The following is a 17,855-nucleotide window of genomic DNA, read 5'->3' as shown; positions in this document are numbered from 1 at the left end:
GGAAACCCGCTGTCGCCACTTCATGGGCTACTCTTTTCAATTAGCAGCAAGGGATCTTGTATATGCACCATCCCACAGACAGGATAGCACATACCACAGACAGGATGAGCCGTTAAGAATTACTTTCGGTCGGAGCCAATAGCTGGACCCAATACCTGTCAGCCCTACACCCGGAGTAGATCAGCCTCCTAAGTAGTTTGTTTTGTTTAACGACACCACTAGAGCACATTGATTAATTAATGATCGGCTGTTGAATGATAAACATTTGTTAATTTTGACTCGTAGTCTTCAGAGGAAACCCCCTATATTTTTATCACTGAGAGTAAAAAATTATGTTTTATAAGCACAGACAGGACAGTACATACCACAGCCTTTATTATACCAGCCGTGGGGCACTGGTTGGGATCAGAGAATGAGTCCACCGAGGGGATTAGATCCTTCGACCCAAGTACCTTAGCCGGGGTCTCTACCGACTGATCTAAATGCCACCCCTATTCCTATGAAAGCGGGGGCGGGGGAGATTTGGGTTGAAACCCCTCCCTGCTGAAGCAAAACAATTGTTTACTTATATTTTCTGAGAAAGGATAATCCAACACCCAAACCCCCCCCCCACCACACACACACACACCCCACACACATGCACCTCCCCCCTCCCCCCTCCCCCAAAAAAAAATAAATAAAAAAAATTAAAGATTTTTTTTAAAATGCTCGCCAGTCAATCTTCACCACCCTTCTCCAAGCATACGCGGCTGAATGAGAACTGGACCTCACTGTTTCTACTTTCTGTTCAGGAATGTTGTCTAGTGAAATCATCGCTACACGGCCGGAGTCGAGTTTGTTGACGCCGATTGTGATGAAACGCTCACTCCCGAGTTAATTCGAAATCACGGAAAGCCGCGACAAAAAAAAAAGAGAAAAAAGTTGAATGGCGGGCTCAACTTGCTGCACGGTTGGCTCGGGTCGGCGGTTGTATGTGCAGAATTTCAATGAGCTTGTCCCAGTAATTAGCAGTGTGATGCCAGAAACGAACACTGACACTCGATTCAGCGTCTTTGAAAGCCGCGTATAGCGAATCTTTTCATAGCGATACAGGCGACTTGTCGGCCCGGCATTCCGCTCCTACCCGCGTGTTTACTCAGGTGCTCGAAGGGTAGTGTGTTGGGCGGGCCACTAGCTCAATGCATAGCTGTCGCGATTTTGTCCCACCTCCGACCAACTTCAGATTGTTTGAGACCGCTTATTTTTATTATCCCCGACGAAGCACTTCTCTGGTCAATTTTGAAACGTTACAAATTAAGCTTCGTCACCTGTAATAGTCTATTGTTTGGGTTTTGGGGTTTGTTCCGTTCCAACCAAATCTCGTTGTCATATTTGTTATTAAATTGGTCTATGAAGGAAGGAATATTTTATTTAACGACGCTCTTAACACATTTTGTTTATGGTTATATGACCATCGGACATATGGTTATTAAAGGGACATTCCTGAGTTTGCTGCATTGTAAGATGCTTCCGACTAATAAAATATTTCTACGATTAAACTTACATATAAAATACATTTTCTTGTTTTGAATATCAGTGTCTATATATTCAATGTGTTTCTGGTCGTCTTAATATGTGTAAGAAGCCAAAACTGGATTTTGTCATAAAATAATTTCGTACGTACGACAAAATATATTTTAGGAAACACAATGAAATTTAACCTAGTACAAATATTGGAACAATCAGAAACACGTTTAATATACAGCCACTAATATTTCATGCAGAAAAGTATATTTGATATGTAATTACAATGGTTAAAAAGTCTCTGTTAGTCGATAATATCTTAAAAATTGTAGCAAACTCAGGAATGTCCCTTTAAGGATCATACAATGAGAGAGGAAACCCGATACTGTCATTCAATGGGCTCCTCTTTCCTATTAACATCAAGATATCTTTTACATGTAGCATTCAACAGACAGGATAGTACATACCACGGCATTTTCTACACGAGTTGTGGAACGAGAAATAGCCCTGTAGTCCCATCCGATAAGGAAATTGGTCTGTGAAGGAAGAGGTATAAAAGACTAAGGGGCGGAATTTAGTTCTAAGACTACACGAGTTGTGGAACGAGAAATAGCCCTGTAGTCCCATCCGATAGGGAAATTGGTCTGTGAAGGAAGAGGTATAAAAGACTAAGGGGCTGAATTTAGCTCTAAGACTACACGAGTTGTGGAACGAGAAATAGCCCTGTAGTCCCATCCGATAGGGAAATTGGTCTGTGAAGGAAGAGGTATAAAAGACTAAGGGGCTGAATTTAGCTCTAAGACTACACGAGTTGTGGAACGAGAAATAGCCCTGTAGTCCCATCCGATAGGGAAATTGGTCTGTGAAGGAAGAGGTATAAAAGACTAAGGGGCTGAATTTAGCTCTAAGACTACACGAGTTGTGGAACGAGAAATAGCCCTGTAGTCCCATCCGATAGGGAATTGGTCTGTGAAGGAAGAGGTATAAAAGACTAAGGGGCTGAATTTAGCTCTAAGACTACACGAGTTGTGGAACGAGAAATAGCCCTGTAGTCCCATCCGATAGGGAAATTGGTCTGTGAAGGAAGAGGTATAAAAGACTAAGGGGCGGAATTTAGCTCTAAGACTACACGAGTTGTGGAACGAGAAATAGCCCTGTAGTCCCATCCGATAGGGAAATTGGTCTGTGAAGGAAGAGGTATAAAAGACTAAGGGGCTGAATTTAGCTCTAAGACTACACGAGTTGTGGAACGAGAAATAGCCCTGTAGTCCCATCCGATAGGGAAATTGGTCTGTGAAGGAAGAGGTATAAAAGACTAAGGGGCTGAATTTAGCTCTAAGACTACACGAGTTGTGGAACGAGAAATAGCCCTGTAGTCCCATCCGATAGGGAAATTGGTCTGTGAAGGAAGAGGTATAAAAGACTAAGGGGCGGAATTTAGCTCTAAGACTACACGAGTTGTGGAACGAGAAATAGCCCTGTAGTCCCATCCGATAGGGAAATTGGTCTGTGAAGGAAGAGGTATAAAAGACTAAGGGGCGGAATTTAGCTCTAAGACTACACGAGTTGTGGAACGAGAAATAGCCCTGTAGTCCCATCCGATAGGGAAATTGGTCTGTGAAGGAAGAGGTATAAAAGACTAAGGGGCGGAATTTAGCTCTAAGACTACACGAGTTGTGGAACGAGAAATAGCCCTGTAGTCCCATCCGATAGGGAAATTGGTCTGTGAAGGAAGAGGTATAAAAGACTAAGGGGCTGAATTTAGCTCTAAGACTACACGAGTTGTGGAACGAGAAATAGCCCTGTAGTCCCATCCGATAGGGAAATTGGTCTGTGAAGGAAGAGGTATAAAAGACTAAGGGGCTGAATTTAGCTCTAAGACTACACGAGTTGTGGAACGAGAAATAGCCCTGTAGTCCCATCCGATAGGGAAATTGGTCTGTGAAGGAAGAGGTATAAAAGACTAAGGGGCTGAATTTAGCTCTAAGACTACACGAGTTGTGGAACGAGAAATAGCCCTGTAGTCCCATCCGATAGGGAAATTGGTCTGTGAAGGAAGAGGTATAAAAGACTAAGGGGCTGAATTTAGCTCTAAGACTACACGAGTTGTGGAACGAGAAATAGCCCTGTAGTCCCATCCGATAGGGAAATTGGTCTGTGAAGGAAGAGGTATAAAAGACTAAGGGGCTGAATTTAGCTCTAAGACTACACGAGTTGTGGAACGAGAAATAGCCCTGTAGTCCCATCCGATAGGGAAATTGGTCTGTGAAGGAAGAGGTATAAAAGACTAAGGGGCGGAATTTAGCTCTAAGACTACACGAGTTGTGGAACGAGAAATAGCCCTGTAGTCCCATCCGATAGGGAAATTGGTCTGTGAAGGAAGAGGTATAAAAGACTAAGGGGCGGAATTTAGCTCTAAGACTACACGAGTTGTGGAACGAGAAATAGCCCTGTAGTCCCATCCGATAGGGAAATTGGTCTGTGAAGGAAGAGGTATAAAAGACTAAGGGGCTGAATTTAGCTCTAAGACTACACGAGTTGTGGAACGAGAAATAGCCCTGTAGTCCCATCCGATAGGGAAATTGGTCTGTGAAGGAAGAGGTATAAAAGACTAAGGGGCGGAATTTAGCTCTAAGACTACACGAGTTGTGGAACGAGAAATAGCCCTGTAGTCCCATCCGATAGGGAAATTGGTCTGTGAAGGAAGAGGTATAAAAGACTAAGGGGCGGAATTTAGCTCTAAGACTACACGAGTTGTGGAACGAGAAATAGCCCTGTAGTCCCATCCGATAAGGAAATTGGTCTGTGAAGGAAGAGGTATAAAAGACTAAGGGGCGGAATTTAGCTCTAAGACTCCCATGAGTTGTCGCCGACAACCGACCATGCCCCTTTAAGGGCAGAACCGGAAAACAACCACCCATCGATCAAGCCCTCCGAAGCGGAGGGGGGGGGGGGGGGGGGGGGGGGGGGGGGGGGGGGGGGTGCAACCACGGAAAACCAACCACGACGGCCCCCAATAGGCAAGATTCCAGTATGAGCTACAATACGGCAAACTAAGTCAATATTACTAAAATCTTTCGATGAACCGTTCCAAATTACGTTAGTAAAACTGCGCAGTATTTTATATGTTAGATTTAATCGTACGGGACATTCAAAATGTAACAGCATCACAGGAGCCCACGTTCGCTACCGACCCTGTCCGGCTGCTGGTGCTCTCTTGCACTTACCAGCGCGGGCGGTCTCGCCTCCCACCCACCCCAAACACTTTCTGGTCCCGGACGGAGGAGCCGGCATGGGTCGACACCTGCGCCCCATGACAGGCGTGTACTACAACAGCTAGCTCTGAATGTGCACGTTAAGCCCTATGATCTGACCTGACCTGCACATTGATTTTTTAGCTCTGTAGACGAATTCGCCTGAAGTTTTTGCTTGAGTCGTAGGCAGCAAGGGGGTCGAACCCTCTCGGCAGTTTGGATCACCCGACCCAACCAATGCCACACTCTGGGTTTGGAGTTGATTGGTATCCCATAGGTACCATATCAAGGGTATGATCTGACCTGAGATTTAGCTGTAGAGAATTCGCCTGAAGTGCTTGAGTCGTAGGGTCGAACCCTCTCGGCTTTTCCCGACCCAACCAATGCCACATGATTGGTAATAGGTATATCAAGGGGCGAGCTAGCCTTGGATGAGCAGAAAAGTTCGCTAAATTATCTATTAAAGGGACATTCCTGAGTTTGCTGCAATTGAAAAAATCCAGTTTGGGCTTCTTACAGATATTAAGACGACCAGAAACACATTGAATATACAAACACAATCTAATTAAAATTAGCTCCACTATTACATGTGGATCTAAAGACAGCCAGTTGGAGCTCATGTCCACCAATCAAAACCTTACTTGCAGAATCCTGCCAGTGATTAAAAAATAATTTGAAAACATTCCGAATTATCCTGAGGGTATACGACATGTTTCGTGTGAATTACGAATGCCTTAAAACATGTTTTATTTTATAAAATAAATAATTTGTAATGCAAAACTGAAGAGTGATTTAGTTTTTTTTAATTTTATAAATAAATAAATAATTTTTAATGTAAAATTGAAGACTGATAACCCACCCCGTACGTATTGGTATGGTTCGCTGTACTGCGGCCACTAAAATAGACTCGCCCGATATTTTTAGAATTTGTATGCTCCCAAATAACGTTATAAAAGGCGAAGTGTGATTGGTCAATATTTAAATTATTATTTACAGACGAAATGTTACCTGGACATTGGGGACTACGCAGTGTTGTTAGTTTTAAATCACTGGCAGGATTCTGCAAGTAAGGTTTTGATTGGTGGAGATGAGCTCCACTGGCTGTCTTTAGATCCACATGTAATAGTGGAGCTAATTTTAATTAGATTGATACAAACACTGATATTCTAAATAAGAAAATATATTTAATGTGTATCGTTAGACGTTAAAAGATTTTATTAGTCGGAAACATCTTACAGTGCAGGAAACTCAGGACAGTCCCTTTAAACTTCAAAAATAGCAGAAAACCACAGTTAGTTTCCAATCGCCAATTGTTTTTACAATTTATAATTGGCGAATTTGGTTTGTTCCAGAGCTGGCCCTAAAAGGCTGTAGTATCTGTTGTCTTACCCGAGGCAAAATGCATATAAAAGATCTCTTTCTGCTAATGGGAAAATGTAGCGGGTTTTCTCTGAAGGCCATGTCTCAGAATTATCAAATGTTTGACCCTAAAAAGATGATGATTAATGAAACAATGTGCTTTAGTAGTGTCGTTAAACAAACACTTTAATAAAAGTTTCTTTGTTGCAGTTTTATAGTAAAAGTAGCTTCGTGATGTTAAAGGAACATTCCTGAGTTTGCTGCATTATAAGATGTTTTCGACTAATAAAACATTTCTATGATTAAACTTACATATTAAATATATTTTCTGGTTTATAATATCAGTGTCTGTACATTCGATGTGTTTTTGGTCGTCTTTATATTTGTAAGAGGCCCAAACTGGATTTTGTCTTCAAATAATTTCGTACGTACTAAAAAATATATATTTAGGAAATAAAATGAAATTTAACAGTACAAATATTACAACGATCAGAAACACGTTTAATATACGGCCACTAATATTTTATGCCGAAAAATATATTTGATATGAAATTACAATCGTTAAAAAGTCTCTGTTAGTCAATAACATCTTAAAAATTGCAGTAAACTCAGGAATGTCCCTTTCATATATGCAATTTGATGGTAATTTATAAAAAAAAAACCGATCGTACGTACGAAAAAAATATATTTAGGAAATAAAATGAAATTTAACAGTATAAATATTAGAACGATCAGAAACACGTTTAATATACAGCCACTAATATTTTATACTGAAAAATGGATTTGGTATGTAATTACAATCGTTAAAAAGTCTCAGTCGATAACATCTTAAAAATTGCAGCAAACTCAGGAATGTCCCTTTAAACGTACATGGGCGTCTTATGTAACAGTGCAACGTATTTCTAGTTGAACTTCACAGTTTCGTGCTCAACATGTTCATTCGTGTACATCCGGGGAATTTGGGGTTAACCAATTATCTATAGAAAATCAAGATTGTTTAATAATGTGGCCGTGAGGCACGTGTCCATATTTTTTTTGCGATACGGGTTTTTTGTAAAAAAAAAACCCTAAAAACCCCCAAAACAAACAACAACACCAACCCAACCCAACCCCCCCCCCCCCCCCCCCCAAAAAAAAAAATCCACAAAAAACAACAACATAAGCACCCCACTATTTTTAAAGATATCCTGTCAAATCAATTTGTATATAAAATAATTTGTATATGATAGATATGCAGGTTTACTTCGCCGTGTCATTGTTAATCAAACGAAATCGATGTCGTCTTGTTTAAAATAGTAAAGGTGACTGCTTGCGGACGAATGGTGAAGAAAATGAACAGAGCTTCTTAGATATACTAATTAATTGTTAATTATATGACTCTTTAAAGCGACGCTATTGCGTCACAAAACCACACGACGGGGTCAGAGATCTGCCTAGGCTACTGTGGCTGGTGATAGTGTTAAAAGTGAAATACGCTACTGATCATTCACGCATAGTTTTTAGTAGATTCACAGAACATTTTGATTTCAAACTTTTGATTAGTGACATTTTTGTGTGTTTTTGTTTTGTTGTTTGTGTGTGTGTGGGGGGGGGGGGGGGGGTGTCTGTTTTAAATTCTGTTACCAATATGAAGCTACAATTATTAAAAAGGATATTACCTCATAAAACAGCGGACGATGTTGTGGTCTGTATTCAAACAGTCGTTTGTGTATAAACACTATTAATTGTTTTAATTTTTAATGTGTATTACGTTTTTAGGGATTACACATTATTTGTTGGATGTAGTTTTATTTAGATTTTCTCCTAATTAGTATAATATGTAAACTATCGGGTTCATATAAGTTCTTTTTGCGTATGTTGTGTAATGTTTTTACAACAAAATCATATTTCCTTACCAATATTTCGCCTAAAATTGCATCGAGCTTTACCAATGACAGGTAATTTATTTTTGTGTAAATATATTTAATTAGAGGATTTATATTCATTTATATTTAACTAGAGGACATAATTGTTTCTCTGTCAAGTATGATTTTGAGCCTATGTCGCATTGCGTGAAGTTTGAAATCACACACTACACGCCGTTGCAGCTACAAAAAAACCCGCACGTTTTGGGTCAATAATTCAACTTGTCGTAACACGAAAAGGCAAACTATTTTTTTTAAAATTATAATAGAGTTTACCAACAAAACAGTAATACTCAACCACAGTGAAGATATCGTCTGCTCACGGAGTTTGAAGTTATAATGTACATGTGTATCGTTTGCTTTTTATCGTAAATATATATAAAGCGGATCTCCAACCACTCAAAACAGATTAATAAAAGAATAATCAACTAGGATGAACTAACCACAAAATTTTAATTTTATAAACTCCATGAGCAGACGATATTCTTACTATGGGCGAGTATTGCTGGGTTTTTTTTTTTTTTTTTTTTTTACATATTAACCAATGTTTATACAAACTAAACATAGAAATTGAAAATTTTTGTTGTTTTCAAAACACTTTTCCTTATCTTTTTACGTCAATTCCTGGAATTCTTAATAAATAAATAATAATAATAATGAATAAATAATAAAAATATAAACACTTACAATTTTTGCTGGAAAAGTACGATTCAGTCATATTTAACAAGAAACATAAAATGTTCTGTTTCGTATATAACTTTCGTCAATTTACCTATAATACAATATAACCTTGAAATGACATTTTCTATTTCTTATGTAACTTTCATCACTTTACCTATAATACTCAATATATTCTCCAAAAAAAAATGTATGCTTCTTATGTAAAGTTCGTAAATTTTCGTAAAATAGGATATACATTCTCAAAACGTTTATCTTATGCCATTATGGTATGAATTATTACCATGTCAATGTACTAAATACTAAATAATATCAAGTAAATATAATTTATGTTAGATATAATTATATTCGATAAAAACGTTATGGACATTTCATTGGTAACTTTTGAGTGCAAATATTAAAGATGTTGACATATAAACAAAATAGTGGCCAATTCGCGTATTAAAAATGACTTGTTATGAATATAACAGGATGTCATGTCATATGCCATATCATTTAATGTTAATTTTCTAAACTAACAGATGGATTATAATTAAACTATATTTCTACACGTTGCTGTTCGTTCTGTTTTGGCTAGAACCAAGTTACTATACGCTTTTGTTCATGATCACTGTTATCTACTTACATGTTATAGTCAGCATTTGGTTTCAGTCGTGTTAATTTCATTGGACAGGTTGGCTTTAAGTCATCGCTATTATGTAGCATACAGTCAGATGTCTTTTAATCGATATCAAATGTATGTGGCATAATCGCAACGAAGTTTGTTTTGTTTAACGATATCACTAGAGCACATTGATTAATTAATCATCGGTTATTGGATGTTAAACATATGGCCATTTTCACACAGTCATAGAGTGGATACCCACTACATTGTATCCATTAGTAGCAAGGAATCTTTTATATGCACCATCCCACAGACAGGATTGCACATACCACGGCCTTTGATATACCAGTCATGGTGCACTGGCTGGAATTAATCGCAACTCATACATCTAGTCCTTTACAACGGATGTGTAAATTCTCAACGACGGGTGTGTAGGATCTCCCCTGGAGTGGCTTCCTCCTATATACGAAGCACTAGATAGAAATTCATGGAATCAACCACTATTTTTCCAAATCCTCTTTCGACTCTGCATTGTGCAGAGATACGGTTTTGATCACAGATAATGGTTTTGTCGTTCAGATATATCGCTATAAATAATCTCTGTATGTTTGTAACATATTGGTAATTCCATAGTAACCGCCGTTACATTTTTAGCCAATTCGTGAAGTTCTCTGATACCTGTATTTTTGTCACTATTGCATACAAGCATTGCTTGCTGTACATTACGTTCATGAATAGCAGATGACTACAACGTCAGCCTTCTAGCATAATTGCCTAAATAATTTTTTAAGCTTTTGAGACCAGTGGGGAAAAAGATTTTTGTACGAACAGAAATTCTTTAACCAAATGTTCTTACTTTTTCTGTTGGTCTCAAACATTCTAAAAATGAGTTTGCATTTATGCTAAGAGATTGACGGTAACCTAATTAATAGGCTAATACTATACAAATCCATATACTTTGGTGACCATTTAATTAAACGTAACTAGCGTTACAAACAAGTTACATTTCCGTAACGTCGGTCACAATTCATTAAATGTCCACCAAAAATGCCTGAAAACGTAACATCAGTTACCGCGGAATCGTTCATATAACGACCATGACCATCAATAGCACGACATCACAATTTGCTATAATGTTCATGTAAATGTTCGTGGATTTCTAGCAGTTAAAACAAATTGTTAAATGTCCGGACGGGAAAGAAAAACGCATTGAACACCACTAAAGATTTTGTTTTCTTCTGATTATACTCCTAAAGATTTTTTTTTTTTAATTCTGTACTGAACTGAGAGAATCTGACGTCATGTACACATATTGCAATGTGCTAGTGAAAACGTAAGATTACAATAATGTGAAATCGTTTAATGTATTTAACATCCCTTGATCAAGAACACCATTAAAAAAACATACTTGTTGGGGCAAACTAATAAAAGGCCTTGTGATGGGAGGGGGTGGGGGGTCAACTATTTTCCTTTTGCCGTCTAAACACGGTCTATTCGAAATCTGTAAAGAATCCCATAGTTAGTTTATTGGAAAACAGCATCTGTGTTGAACGTTCCCAGGCTTGCGGGACAAGGCGGTCATTGTTTCGGTCCGTGGGCCTGGCGGATAGGCGTTACACCAATGTCATGAAGCTTGCGTGGTCCATCCGATCAATGCAGTAAATCAACTTAACATTAGCGCGACGACATTAGAACAATTACCGCCGCTATCCAATCAACGCCCGGAATCGACTTAGCAGAATTCCAACGTCAGTAATGGCAGTGTCTGTCAAGTTTGAAGTTCGCGTCGGGACTTTGACGTTTTCGTGGAAAAACTTGCCTCAAAGGAAACACGAGCGCTTCAAATGAGATGCGCTCAACACGTGTTGTTCTTTTCTCAAAGCCTCGCAGTGCTTTGCTAAGATGGATTTAAATTCTCTTTAAATAAACATCAGGTGTTGTCCGATGTTTAATTCCTCCTTCTCCCACCTTCTCTCAGCCTCTGTCTGTATGTCATGTTTCAATCTCTCTCTCTCTCTCTCTCTCTCTCTCTCTCTCTCTCTCTCTCTCTCTCTCTCTCTCTCTCTCTCTCTCTCTCTCTCTCTCTCTCTCTCTCTCTCTCTCTCTCTCTCTCTCTCATATCCGAAATAGTTGTGATGTAAAATACGATGAAGTGTCGTTAACAAAACATAATTTTAGTTTTTCACTCTTTTAAAATTATTTCTAATTGGTACATTGGTCAATATCAAAATGGGTAACATTTTGGGTCCACGTGACACAAATCTTTAAAGAAGTAAAATTATTTCTTTGCATACAAATTGTGAATGTCCACACTATAACTGTGTGTATGCCTAAAGTAGAAATAAACTGTTTAAACACACTATGTACCAATAGGCATTCTATATTTGACCTTAACCTTTTGTACATAATTAAAGAACTATTTGAAATTGTCGCAACAGTTACTGTCCATACAGCTACTCGTGAAATGGTATCATTATGGCCGTCACAGAACTGATATTGTTATATTGTAATATATATATTGTGGAATTCACACCGCAGAATACTCATATTATTACAAACATTTTATGACTGCAAATTATTATTATGTTGTATGGTTGTATGTATCTTACAATATGAAACAAGTAAAAATATGTTTTATTGATCCTACATCACACAATATTGCAATATCGGTATGGACAGAACTAGAGAGTAACTGGTTACGGTCTTAAAATACAGACTCTATCTTGCGAAGGTTGGAATGACGCGAGCCTCTGCCGGTGGCATTCACCATTCAACCTGGGCAGGACAAAGCCGATATCTTACGACAATAACCAGTTCTTTTATTTATCCAGCAATCCTACAAAATACGTAAACGAAATTTATGAAATGAACCGTTTCATTTCACAAGTTTACCGTGTCCCAGATTACTTGTTGCACATGTGTTGAATGCCTTATCGCCTACATCTGTACACCAAAACAAAATAATTTTTAAATAATAGTTATTTGTTTATTATTTTATAAACATGTTTTTGAAACGTTTTTCAAAAATACAAAGTATCAATTAGAAATAAACGAATAAGTAACTTTGAACAGTACAACATACCTGTACTGGTCATAGTTAGTGTAAAAGAAGTTCCGTTCTAAAAAAACCCAATATTTTTTGTCAGTATACAGATTTACATAGTCATAATATCTTATATTGCGATTGCAGGATAAAACAGGATATTGACTTTATGTTCTTTTTTTTATAATGTAACAGCCTGAGCTTGCAAATTGTTATATTCTGTTACTCCAGTACTCTTATTTAAATGTATTAAATAAAACCTTATTTTAAAAAAAGAGTTTAAATACTTTTTTCCCTCCCAAAATGTTAACATTTTTATAATGACTTAAAGTTAGCAAAACAATACAGTAAAAATCAAAATAATTTTTAAACACAGGAAAATGCAAGTTGGGATATCTGGCTATAAATGACAAATAAGAACATCGTGAACAAGAACAATGCAATAAGTTGTGTACCATTTAAAACATATCTATTGGTTTTTTAATATCAAAATGTTTACGTGAATTGTTGAAAACATTTGTTTTAATTAAAAAAAAGAACAAGAAGAAAGAAACATTCTTGAAGTTTTGATTATAACTGTTGAAAATCAAATGCGGTAAATAAAATAAATATTTTATAATTTTGAATTCTAAGACTATTCCAGATTTCCTGCGGATGTTTATAAGGGGGTCGTTTTGTTGTTGTTGTTTAAATTTTATTTTGGGGGTTAAGGGTCGTTCGTTTTGTTTAAGTCTTTTGTTTTGTTTACTGGTTGTCATATTTGTCATGCAGTTTCGGTTCAGGATTTATTACTGAGGGCCTCTTCCAAAGAACAAAAGAGTAATGTTTGCTTTAATTTATTTAGCAATGAGATGCATTTATTTTGAACTGGTTATGATATTTACCTTGTAGTCAATGCGTAAATTTCACCGGTTTCCGAGCCAGGAGTCTTGGAAGATTATGGAAAGAAAGAAAGAAATGTTTTATTTAACGACGCACTCAACACATTTTATTTACGGTTATATGGCGTCAGACATATGGTTAACACATACCACGGCCCGCCCCTGGAAGATTATGGTTGCGCACTCCTTTAGAATCTTCCCCTGCGCGTGTTGTAACCTCACCGTGGTGCAGGGATGCTCTTTGCGAATGGCCAATACAGCAAAAATTTAAATTTTGAGTAAAAGTCAGTATCTATCTGTGATATTTGTATTTTTGCACAGTTCTTTACACTGTTTTTATTTAAATCTTTAATTCTTATATTGATGTTGATCAACACTTTATTTATTTGCATTACCATAGTTTGACACCCAATAGCCGATGTATTTTTCGTGCTGGGGTGTCGTTAAACATTTATTCATTCATTCATTCATTCATTCATTCATTTAGAATCTTAGGAAACTGATGTGATAGCCGTCTTATAGAAGAAACCCTTTTTATTTATTTATTTATTTATTTATGTATTTATGTATTTATTCATCTATTTATTTTATTTTAATATTTTATTTAATTTAATTATTCTTTGACGAAATTGACGAATTAAAGTTTCGTCTAATGTAAAGATTTGATTTATAATTTGTTATGGGTCTTCCGGAAACTGTAGCAAAGTGACGTTGAAATGTCCAGTCTTGCCTTCTTTTCGTCAGCATTCTATGGACCCGTCGCTCAAAAACTTTCATCACGTTTAAAACGATTGCAGTAATTACATTGATTGTATTTAAATTCATTATGTCTATCACAAAGTATAAATCGTGTTCTTGGTTGTACTATGTATTTGTTGACATCGGTATCTGTAAACGTACAGAACTGAGTGAATGTACTGAATTATTTAAAAACTGAATTGAGATAGTCAAGAGCCTGTTGTGATTTAGTAAACTAGTTTGGGAGTGGCGGTACTCTTTTGAATAATGCATTGTCCAGTAAAGGATTTCCTCGGGAGTGGCAGTCCTCTTATAAACGAGACACTAGATCTAGATCTAGAGTCACGAAATTAAACACTATTTTGCCCAATGCCCATTCTCATTGTACAGAGATACGGTCTTGGTGATGTATAACGGTTTTGTCGTTCCGATTCATATATTTGTACATTTAGATTCTTTTACGAGTTTATTTTATTTTATTATTAACAAAATATTAAGCCAGCCTAGTTGTTGAAGTAACTGTTATGGCCAATAGGTGTACTCTGTATTATTAAAAACATATCTTGAAATAATTTTATGCTCAGGCAAATGTATTACTTTTCCATCTATATGTGATATAATAATTTATGCCATCTACAATACGAGTTGTATTTGCGTTCATTGTTCTCTTCTTTGACTAATTGTTCAGAATTAATATCAGAACTTGTGATTCCAAAAACGTTTGACATTATCTTCCTAACTGGCATTCTAAAAGAGAAAAAGGAAATATTTTAATGTCAGCACATTTTTAAACTATGTCTATTTGGTGTCTATGATTATAGCAACATTTTTAAAAAATGCTATCGATAGAGCAGCAAGAATCTTCTATATGTTCTTTCTCCATAGACAGGATGGTCACAGCCTTTTATGTAACAGCTATGGGGTACCCGAGGGTGATCGATCCTACGACCCTTCATATCTCAGGCGAGCGCCCTACTATCGAGCTACATTCCATCTCTTCTAAAAAAAATATATCAGGCCTACATTTGATATGGAGAATTAATGGAAGTTTTGTTACGAAACTGTATGTTGCATTGTTATCAGGTGACATATACCAAGACTAAAGTAACTGGAGATTCAGTTTAAAAATAAAATCGACAGCACAGTAACATACAAAAAGTAAAGTTTGTTTTATTTAACGACGTCACTAGAGCACATTGGGTTTTTTTTATCTTATCATCGGCTATTGGACGTCAAACATATGGTCATTTTGAGAGGAAACCCCCTGTCGCCACATAGGCTACTCTTTTACGACAGGCAGCAAGGAATCTTTTATTTGAGCTTCCCACAAACCATGGCCTTTGTTGAACCAGTTATGGATCACTGGTCGGTGCAAGTGGTTTACACCTACCCATTGAGCCTTGCGGAGCACTCACTCACGATTTGGAGTCGGTATCTGGATTAAAAATTCCATGCCTCGACTGGGATCCAAACCCAGTACCTACCAGCCTGTAGACCGATGGCCTAACCACGACGCCACCGAGGCCGATAGTAATATACAAAGACAAGGCGGCACTTCTGAACTAAAATAGCAGGGTTTTGGGGGTTTTTTTTACAGTTACAGTTAATCAGTCTGATTGGAGGGGACTATGGGTTTCATCTTCTTCATGGTAGCACTAAACCAATTAATTTCCGGCTCGGTCAAAGTTCGAGGTACACCGAACTTTTGATAGAGAAGTTAACAGCACAAGTCCTGTGATTGGTTATAAATGTGAGTGTGTTGGGTGTAAAAAACAAAGTTTCATCTGGGCTAAAAATGTATACAGTTTTAATTCATCTAGTACCAATGTGTCAAGTAGCCTTGTGCTTGGAACATGTATGGGGTACCTGTAAAAAAAAGTACTGAAATTTTGTGCGAAACTAGGGGTGTTGTAAAACATCTGGTTATACCGAAAATGAGCCATGAAAGGTACCATTTTCTGCAGTTAATACTTCGAGGTAGGGGTTGTAGTACTGATATTTATGGGTCATAGTTTGGTTGATATATTGCATATAGTGTTTTTAAATACAAACGTTAACATGGTCGCCTATGGGATTTTAATTGGTATAGTCCAACCTCATAGGCATACGGGCTCCCACGTTTGTAGGGTGGATGGGGCTGGCTGATTTTTGCCCGAATTAAACGAAAATGCCCGAATTTCGATATTATTATTTATTTATATTAGTATTACTGCTAAACAGCTATATAGGGTTGCAAATGAATCACAACTAATTTTTACATGGATTATATCCAATAGTGTGGGTAGAATGATGGCAATGCTATACAATTTTCATAGGTTGTTTTATTAAGACCCACGAAGAATAATACAAGAAAGACAACTCATATAACTACTTCTACAACACACAGTTCTACTAGAGTTATTTCTCTTTAACACTGTGACCATGTCAGTCATCCCAGCTCTTTGATGAAACATTCTATTCTAGTCTAATAACAAAGAATAGATAAGAATAGAATAGAATAAAAGTTGGTTGCCACTCATATCCGAACTCCCAGATATATTTGCAGAGTAGAGGTCTTAGTACTTGAGGCTGGACATGTTTCGCTAACTAGCGGCTAGTAGCCCCAGATATGTATACGAGTTTTAAACTGTACAACACCGTTAATCATTATGTATACGCTTTTGGAGGTGGAATTATCGCAGCTGCTGGCATCAGACTTGCGATGCTGTGTAAATTGGGCCTTTATTCAAAGTGTACGCATGCGAATTACTGGGCCTCGAAAGAGTACCCGTGTTTTTAATTTTCGTCACTAGCAGGGAATAGTTTGTTTTAAAAATCTCGATTAGCGGTATTTCTAGTCAACTGAAAATTCTTAACTAGTTTCATGTTTTAAAATTGGGTAGCGATCTATGAAACGTACGTAGCGAACTGCGATACGAACAAAATGTCCACCCGACTATAACTAGGACTACCTAATCCTGCATGCCTGCTGCCTTCCTTAGATGTGACCGGCCTCAGTGGCGTCGTGGTTAGGCCATCGGTCTACAGGCTGGTAGGTACTGGGTTCGGATTCCAAGCGAGGCATGGGGTTTTAAATCCAGATACAGACTCCAAACCTGAGCGAGTGCTCCGCAAGGCTCAGTAGGTAGGTGTAAACCACTTGCACCGACCAGTGATCCATAACTGGTTCAACAAAGGCCATGGTTTGTGCTATCCTGCCTGTGGGAAGCGCAAATAAAAGATCCCTTGCTGCCTGTCGTAAAAGAGTAGCCTATGTGGCGACAGAGGGTTTCCTCTAAAAAAAATGACTGTCAGAATGACCATCTGTTTGACGTCCAATAGCCGATGATAAAGATAAAAAATCAATGTGCTCTAGTGGTATCGTTAAATAAAAACAAACTAACTTTTCCTTAGATGTAGTAACCCACGACACTCTCACTACTCGTGATCATAGACGTACGGGCTCCCATTTTATACAAGATAAATGTTTTCCCCAATTTAAACAAAATACATGAATGGGGACAATATTTATTCGCATTAGCATTACTGCCAAACAGCTATATAGGATTTCAATCGAATAACTACACATTTTTATATGGATTATAATTATTATTGCTGGTAGAATTGTAGAAATATATGGTTCAAAGGTTTAAGGCCAGCTCATTTTGTCCGAATTTTAGTATTCTCCTGTCTAGTACGCTTATGCCCACGACAACGTAGATGGTTATGTCGACAACTTAAGAACGCTGATAAGCAAAGACACTTTAACGATACCTCGCAAGCTCGATGGCCGTGTAATCAATCCTCCAAAAGTTATTCAGTTACCAGTTTAGAAGATCTTAAACTTATAAACAGTCTCGCGAGGTAAGAGCTGGGTTGCCTGTATTACCTCTAGAATTGCCATATTTATCC

Source organism: Gigantopelta aegis, chromosome 4 (genome assembly GCF_016097555.1).
Source record: "Gigantopelta aegis isolate Gae_Host chromosome 4, Gae_host_genome, whole genome shotgun sequence".
Classification (NCBI taxonomy): domain Eukaryota; kingdom Metazoa; phylum Mollusca; class Gastropoda; order Neomphalida; family Peltospiridae; genus Gigantopelta; species Gigantopelta aegis.
Note: the sequence above shows the minus strand (reverse complement) of the source record.